The sequence below is a fragment of the Eriocheir sinensis genome, chromosome 60 (assembly GCF_024679095.1).
Source record: "Eriocheir sinensis breed Jianghai 21 chromosome 60, ASM2467909v1, whole genome shotgun sequence".
NCBI classification, from domain to species: Eukaryota; Metazoa; Arthropoda; class Malacostraca; order Decapoda; family Varunidae; genus Eriocheir; species Eriocheir sinensis.
Genome location: NC_066568.1, coordinates 1,246,367 through 1,253,866, shown reverse-complemented (window position 1 = coordinate 1,253,866; position 7,500 = coordinate 1,246,367). Strand labels below are relative to the sequence as shown.

Genomic DNA, 7,500 nt, shown 5'->3' with positions numbered 1-7,500 from the left:
TTAAGAAAAAAATACGCAAAAAGGAAATAAAAGTAAGAAAAAGTTGGTAAAATTAGGTCAAAATAAGTAAAGAGGACATAAAAGTAAGAAAAAGTTGGTAAAATTAAGAAAAAAATACGCAAAAAGGAAATAGAAGTAAGAAAAAGTTGGTAAAATTAAGAAAAAAATACACAAAAAGGAAGTAAGAAAAGTTGGTAAAATTAAGAAAAAAAAACGCAAAAAAGAAATAAAAGTAAGAAAAAGTAGGTAAAACTAAGAAAAAAATACGCAAAAAAGAAATAAAAGTAAGAAAAAGTTGGTAAAACTAAGAAAAAAATACGCAAAAAAGAAATAAAAGTAAGAAAAAGTAGGTAAAATTGAGAAAAAAATACGCAAAAAAGAAATAAAAGTAAGAAAAAGTAGGTAAAACTAAGAAAAAGTAAGCACAGAGGAAATAAAAATAAGAAAAATTGGTAAAAGTAAGAAGAAAGCAGCTAAAATTAAGCAAAAAAAAAGTAAAATGAAGTAAAACTAGGTAAGAGGAGATAAAAGTAAGAAAAAGTAGGTAAAATTAAGAAAAAATAAGCAAAAAGGAAATAAAAGTAAGTAAAAGTAAGGTAAAATTAAGTGAAAAATAAGTAAAAGTAAGAAAAAGTAAGGAAAAGTAGGTAAAAAATAAATAAAAGTAAATAATATGAAGTAAAATGAGGTAAAATTAAGAAAAAATAAGAAAGAGAGAGAGAGAGAGAGAGAGAGAGAGAGAGAGAGAGAGAGAGAGAGAGAGAGAGAGAGAGAGAGAGAGAGAGAGAGAGAGAGAGAGAGAGAGAGAGAGAGAGAGAGAGAGAGAGAGAGAGAGAGAGAGAGAGAGAGAGAGAGAGAGAGAGAGAGAGAGAGAGAGAGAGAGAGAGAGAGGACAGGTGTAGTTAATTAAGACCAGGTGTAAAAAAATTCAGGTGTAAAATAAACCCGATAAAAGAAAGAAAAAAACATAAAAAGGAAAACAAAAAATAAGAACAGTGAAAAAATAAAGCATCACCCAACACCAAGGTACAGCCAGGACAGGTGTGGTTAATTAATGCTCAGGTGTGTGGTAGGTGTACTTGATAATTTCTCAGGTGTAAGGATGGAAAGGAAAAAAGGCACAGGGGTAAATGAAAGGTATGATCAATTGATGGCCAGGTATTAATGAAGGGAAGGAGGTGTCAGGGTAGAGAAAGACAGGTAAAATACAGGTAAAAGACAGGTGTGGAAATGTCAGGTGTCAGTAGAAGGAATAACAGGTATGGAAAAGACAGTTGTAATGAATAGATGGAAATAAAACACAGACGAAATAAAAGGCAAAGAAAGACAGGTGTTAATGATAAAGGACAGGTATAATACAGGTAAAAGACAGGTGTGGAAACAAGTCAGGTGTCAACAGAAGGAATAACAGGTATGGAAAAGACAGTTGTAATGAATTGATGGAAATAAGACATAGACGAAATAAAAGGTAAAGATAGACAGGAGTGAATGATGAAGGACAGGTATAGTACAGGTAAGAGAGAGGTAGACAGGTATGAAAAAGACAGGGGTAATGAGTTGATAGACAGGTGTTAACGAGGGGAAAGGCAGGTATAGCACAGGTAAATAGAATAGACAGGTGTGCAAATTAGTCAGGTGTCAAATAGTTTCCATTTTTTGTTGCTGTTCTGTTTTCGTTTTGTTTCCTTTTTGTTTCTGTTTTGTTTATATTTTGTTTGTGTTTTCTTTATGTTTTGTTTCTGTTCTGTTTCCGTTTTGTTTCTCTTTTGTTTCTCTTTTGTTTCTATTTGTTTCTATTCTATAAAAAGTAATAACAGACAAACAGGTAAAATCAAACAGGTAAATAAAACACAGACAAAATAAAACACGAAACTGCCATGCAATATCTTAAGGCGAATAGAGTTAGAGGCTCAATTAGGGCAAGGAAACAGGTGCGCATAATTAACAGGTGAGCTCAATTAAGACCCAGGTATAAATGGAAAGCTTAATCAGACACACAGGTGAATAAAACACAGACGAAATGAAACACGAAACTATCTTGCAATATCTTAAAAGTAAATCGAGTTAAAAGGTTAATTAGAACAGGAAACAGGTAAGAATAATAGACGGACAGACAGACAGACAGACAGACAGGAAGGTGAACGTAAAGCTGTGCGTGTGTGTGTGTGTGTGTGTGTGTGTGTGTGTGTGTGTATGTGTGTGTGTGTGTGTGTGTGTGTGGATAATTAAATAAGAATCGTGTTACATGGATTCATTAAAACACCTGTATGGAAATTAGGAAAGGTGTGTGAAGGAGCTAAGAGGTGGAGGAGGAGGAGGAAGAGGAAGAAAAGGAAGATAATGAGAAGGAACAAGAGGAGAAAGGAGGAAGAGTAGGAAGATGGGAGACGAGAACGAGGAAGATTAAGATTAGATAGAGGAGGAGGTGGTAATGGAAGAAGAGGAGGAGGAGGAGGAGGAGGAGGAGGAAGAAGAGGAGAGGCAATATGAAGAGAATTAGTAGGCAAATGAGAATGAGGATGAAGATGAAAATGAGAGAGAGAGAGAGAGAGAGAGAGAGAGAGAGAGAGAGAGAGAGAGAGAGAGAGAGAGAGAGAGAGAGAGAGAGAGAGAGAGAGAGAGAGAGAGAGAGAGAGAGAGAGAGAGAGAGAGAGAGAGAGAGAGAGAGAGAGAGAGAGAGAGAGAGAGAGAGAGAGAGAGAGAGAAACAAAGAGAGATGAGAAGGATAAGAGAGAGAGGAAGAGAATTAAGAAAATGAAGTGCATAAGGGAAATGAGGACAAGGAGAATTAAGAGGAGGAGGAGGAGGAGGAGGAATAAGACGAACCAAACGAAGGAGGAGGAAGAAGACAAGGAGGAGGAGGAGGAGGAGGAGGAGGAGGAGGAAGAGAAAGATCACAAACAAAAAATGACACACTAGAACCGAACAATTAACAAAAAGTAAAAAGGAAAATAAAAGAAGAAAGAAAACCACAAAAAAAAGGAGAAAACAAAACAAGTAAAGGAAGAAAAAGACAAGGAAGAGAAGGAAGAAGATGAAGAGGAGGAGGAGGAGGAGGAAGACCAAGAGGAAAAAGGAAGCCCAAGAGGAAGAGGAAGAGGAAGACGAAAAGGAGGAAGAAAACCAAGCGGAAGAGCGAGCAAAAGGAACAGGTAGAGGAAGAGAAAGAAGAGGAGGCAGAGGAGGAAGAGGAGGAAGACTAAGAGGAAGAGAAAGACCAAGAGGAAGAGGAAGAGGAAGACGAGAAGGAGAAGGAAGACCAAGAGAAAGAGCAAGCAAAAGGAAGAGAAAGAGGAAGAAGAGGAGGAGAAGGAGGAGGAAGAGGAGCCTTGATTTAGCCCCACTCAGGTAATATATAAACATCAGGTGGGCGGTAATTAAGAGCAGGTGTGGAGGTGATGAGGACAAAGGTAAGAAGTTAATGAAAGGTAATTACGAACAGACACGACTAAGTGCAAGGGGATTGAACAGGTGATGGCACGGACAGGTAGGCAGAGAGATAGAGAAGAGAGAGAGAGAGAGAGAGAGAGAGAGAGAGAGAGAGAGAGAGAGAGAGAGAGAGAGAGAGAGAGAGAGAGAGAGAGAGAGAGAGAGAGAGAGAGAGAGAGAGAGAGAGAGAGAGAGAGAGAGAGAGAGAGAGAGAGAGAGAGAGAGAGAGAGAAACAAAAAAAAACAGAGAAAACAAAAAAAACGAGAAAGAAAAGAATAAAGGGAGGGAACCACGAGCATAAAAAAGATTTAAAAAAAAACGGAGTAGAAAAAATAATAAAAAAAAACGAAAAAAACACCTTAAAAAAAAAAAACAGAACAGAAAGAATAGAAGGCAATCACACGTGTAGAAAATAAACTCACAAAAAAACAAAAGCCAAGCAGGTGTGCATGAACAGGTGAGCCTCAAGCTATGAGACGGAGGATAATTAAGGTAAGGACAGGCAACAGGAGGAGGAGGAGGAGGAGGAGGAGGAGGGACAGGTGATGGTTTAATTAGAGAGCTCCGAGCAGGTGTGGTGAGGCGCCTTGCAAGCTGATTAAGAGACGCAAAACAGACTGGAGAATTTCAGTTGTTTTAATTATCTGTTTATTTCTTACATTTTTTTTTTTTTGGCTTTTCATTTGTTTGTCTTGTTAATTTCGCGATTTTGGGGGTTTCCCTTTTTCCTTTCTCGTTTGATTATTTGTTTATGTTGTTTTTTGCATTGTTTTTTTTAGTTTGTTTTATGTATCGTTGTTACTTTTTTATTTACTTGTTTTTTTGTTTGTTTTTGTCTGTCTTTCTTACTTGTTTACATTTTGAGTGACTGGTTAATGCACAGTCTCTTGCCTGCTTGCTTTCTCTTGTTTGTTTTGTGTGTGTTTTTCTTTTTGCTTTCGTTTCCTTGTTTGATGCTTGCTTTTTTTTGTTATTACCTGTTTGTTGTTTATCTCCATTTGTTTATCTCTCCCTCGCTTATCTCTCGTCCTTGTTTATCTCTCCTCCTTGCTAGTTTGCTTTTTCTTGTTTGTTTTGTGTGTTTTTCCTTTTGTTTTTGTTTCCTTGTTTCAGGCTTGCTTATTTTTTGTCATTACTTATTTGTTGTTTATATCTCCATTTGTTTATCTCTCCACTTGCTTATCTCTCCTCCTTTCTAATTTCCTTTTTCTTGTTTGTTTTGTGTTTTTTCTTTTGTTCCTTGCTTGCTTATTTTTTTGGTCATTACTTGTTTGTTGTTTATATTTCCATTTGTTTATCTCTCCTCCTTTCTAATTTGCTTTTTCTTGTTTGTTTTGTATGTTTTTTCTTTTGTTTTCGTTTCCTTGTTTTATGCTTGCTTATTTTTTTTGGTCATTACTTGTTTATTGTTTATATCTCCATTTGTTTATCGCTGCGCTTGCTTATCTCTCCTCCTTGCTAGTTTGTTTTTTCTTGTTTGTTTTGTTGTTGTTTATATCTCCATTTGTTTACCTCTTCACTTGCTTATCTCTCCTCCTTGTTTATCTCTCATCCTTGCTAGTTTGCTTTTTCTTGTTTGTTTCGTGTGTTTTTCCTTTTGTTTTTGTTTCCTTATTTTATGCTTGCTTATTTTTTTTGGTCATTACTTGTTTGTTGTTTATATCTCCATTTGTTTATCTCTCCACTTGCTTATCTCTCCTCCTTTCTAATTTGCTTTTTCTTGTTTGTTTTGTATGTTTTTTCTTTTGTTTTCGTTTCCTTGTTTTAATGCTTGCTTATTTTTTTGGTCATTACTTGTTTGTTGTTTATATCTCCATTTGTTTACCTCTTCACTTGCTTATCTCTCCTCCTTGTTAGTTTGTTTTTTCTTGTTTCTTTCGTGTGTTTTTCCTTTTGTTTTTGTTTCCTTGTTTTCTGCTTGCTTATTTTTTCGGTCATTACTTGTTTGTTGTTTATATCTCCATTTGTTTACCTCTTCACTTGCTTATCTCTCCTCCTTTCTAATTTGCTTTTTCTTGTTTGTTTCGTGTGTTTTTCCTATTGTTTTTGTTTCCTTATTTTATGCTTGCTTATTTTTTTTGGTTATTACTTGTTTGTTGTTTATATCTCCATTTGTTTATCGCTCCACTTGCTTATCTCTCCTCCTTGTTTATCTCTCCTCCTTGCTAGTTTGCTTTTTCTTGTTTGTTTCGTGTGTTTTTCCTTTTGTTTTTGTTTCCTTATTTTATGCTTGCTTATTTTTTCGGTCATTACTTGTTTGTTGTTTATATCTCCATTTGTTTATCGCTGCGCTTGCTTATCTCTCTTTTCCTAAGTGGGTCTTTTTTACACTTCTTCCTCCCTTTTTTGTTTGTTTTCCTCTTGTTTTGTTGTTTATCTCTCCCCTTGTTTATCTTCCCATTTGTTTAAGCATTTGTTTAGGCACCGAAATGTTTGTCTGTTTGTTTTTCTGTCTGTTTATCTGTCTGCTTTTTTTATCTGTATGTCTGTTTGCCTCTGTCTGTTCGCTGTTGTTGTCGTTGTTTGCCTCTGCTGTCATTTGTGTTTTTTTTGTTTTTGATGTTGTTAAAATGACTAGGTTTTGTTTACTTTCTCTCTCTCTCTCTCTCTCTATATATATATATATATATATATATATATATATATATATATATATATATATATATATATATATATCCTAAACCGTTCCTTCCTCCCTTCTTCTCCTTTCTCTTTATTCTCTCTCTCTCTCTCTCTCTCTGTATATATATATATATATATATATATATATATATATATATATATATATATATCCTAAACTGTTCCTTAATCCTCCTTCTTTCCTTCTTCCTCCTCACACCTCTCTTTATTTACCTCTCTCTCACTCACTCACCACTCACCACTCACTCTTTCCTTCCTCTCCTCCCTCCCTCCTCCCTCTCCCTCTCTACTCTTTAATATTATACAGACTTCCTCGCTTGTTCAAGAAAAAAATAAAAGAGGTAAAAAAATTAAGGAAAAATGTAACCCGTGTGCTTTTTCAGGTGTAAATGTTTGAGTGTTATGTTATTCCCGTGAGAGAGAGAGAGAGAGAGAGAGAGAGAGAGAGAGAGAGAGAGAGAGAGAGAGAGAGAGAGAGAGAGAGAGAGAGAGAGAGAGAGAGAGAGAGAGAGAGAGAGAGAGAGAGAGAGAGAGAGAGAGAGAGAGAGAGAGAGAGAGAGAGAGAGAGAGAGAGAGAATGACAAGAAAAGAAGGGAAGGAGAAAAAGGAGTGAAAAGTACAGAGGAGAGATAGATAGATAGATAGAGAGAGAGAGAGAGAGAGAGAGAGAGAGAGAGAGAGAGAGAGAGAGAGAGAGAGAGAGAGAGAGAGAGAGAGAGAGAGAGAGAGAGAGAGAGAGAGAGAGAGAGAGAGAGAGAGAGAGAGAGAGAGAGAGAGAGATATATATATATATATATATATATAAATATATAAAAATATATATATATATATATATATATATATATATATATATATATACCATTTATAAATATATTTTTTTATTCATTTTTTCGTAACCTTTTACAATATATTTTTAATCTAAGCTTTTGTGTTGATAAATTAAAACCAAATAACTGCACCGTGGACCTACTACAAAAGTTTTTAATTTACAGAAAAAAAATGACAATAATGTTTGGGTTTTGTTGTGGTTATAATTGTTGTTGTTGACGTAGTTGTAAGTGGTGGTGGTGGTGGTGGTAGTTGTAGTAGTAGTAGTAGTAGTAGTAGTATCACCATTATTATTATTATTATTATTATTATTATTATTATTATTATTATTATTATTATTATTATTATTATTATTATTATTATTATTATTATTATTATTATTATTATTATTATTACTGTTGTTGTTGTTAATGCCATAATTAATGTTGCTAGCTGAATTATGTTTTGGTGAACTTTGATAGCAGTAATAGTTGTTGTTGTTGTTCTTGTTTATATGAGAGCAGAAAGCGTGTGTGTGTGTGTGTGTGTGTGTGTGTGTGTGTGTGTGTGTGTGTGTGTGTGTGTGTGTGTGTGTGTGTGTGTGTGTGTGTGTGTGTGTGTGT

General features: G+C 35.0%; 1 protein-coding gene across 3 annotated transcripts in view; it reads right to left on the bottom strand.

Annotated features, from left to right (window-relative positions):
* The window catches only part of LOC126985677 (hemicentin-2-like), a 143,917-nt gene that overhangs the window by 45,293 nt on the left and 91,124 nt on the right, over positions 1-7,500 (bottom strand). The window lies entirely within an intron of this gene.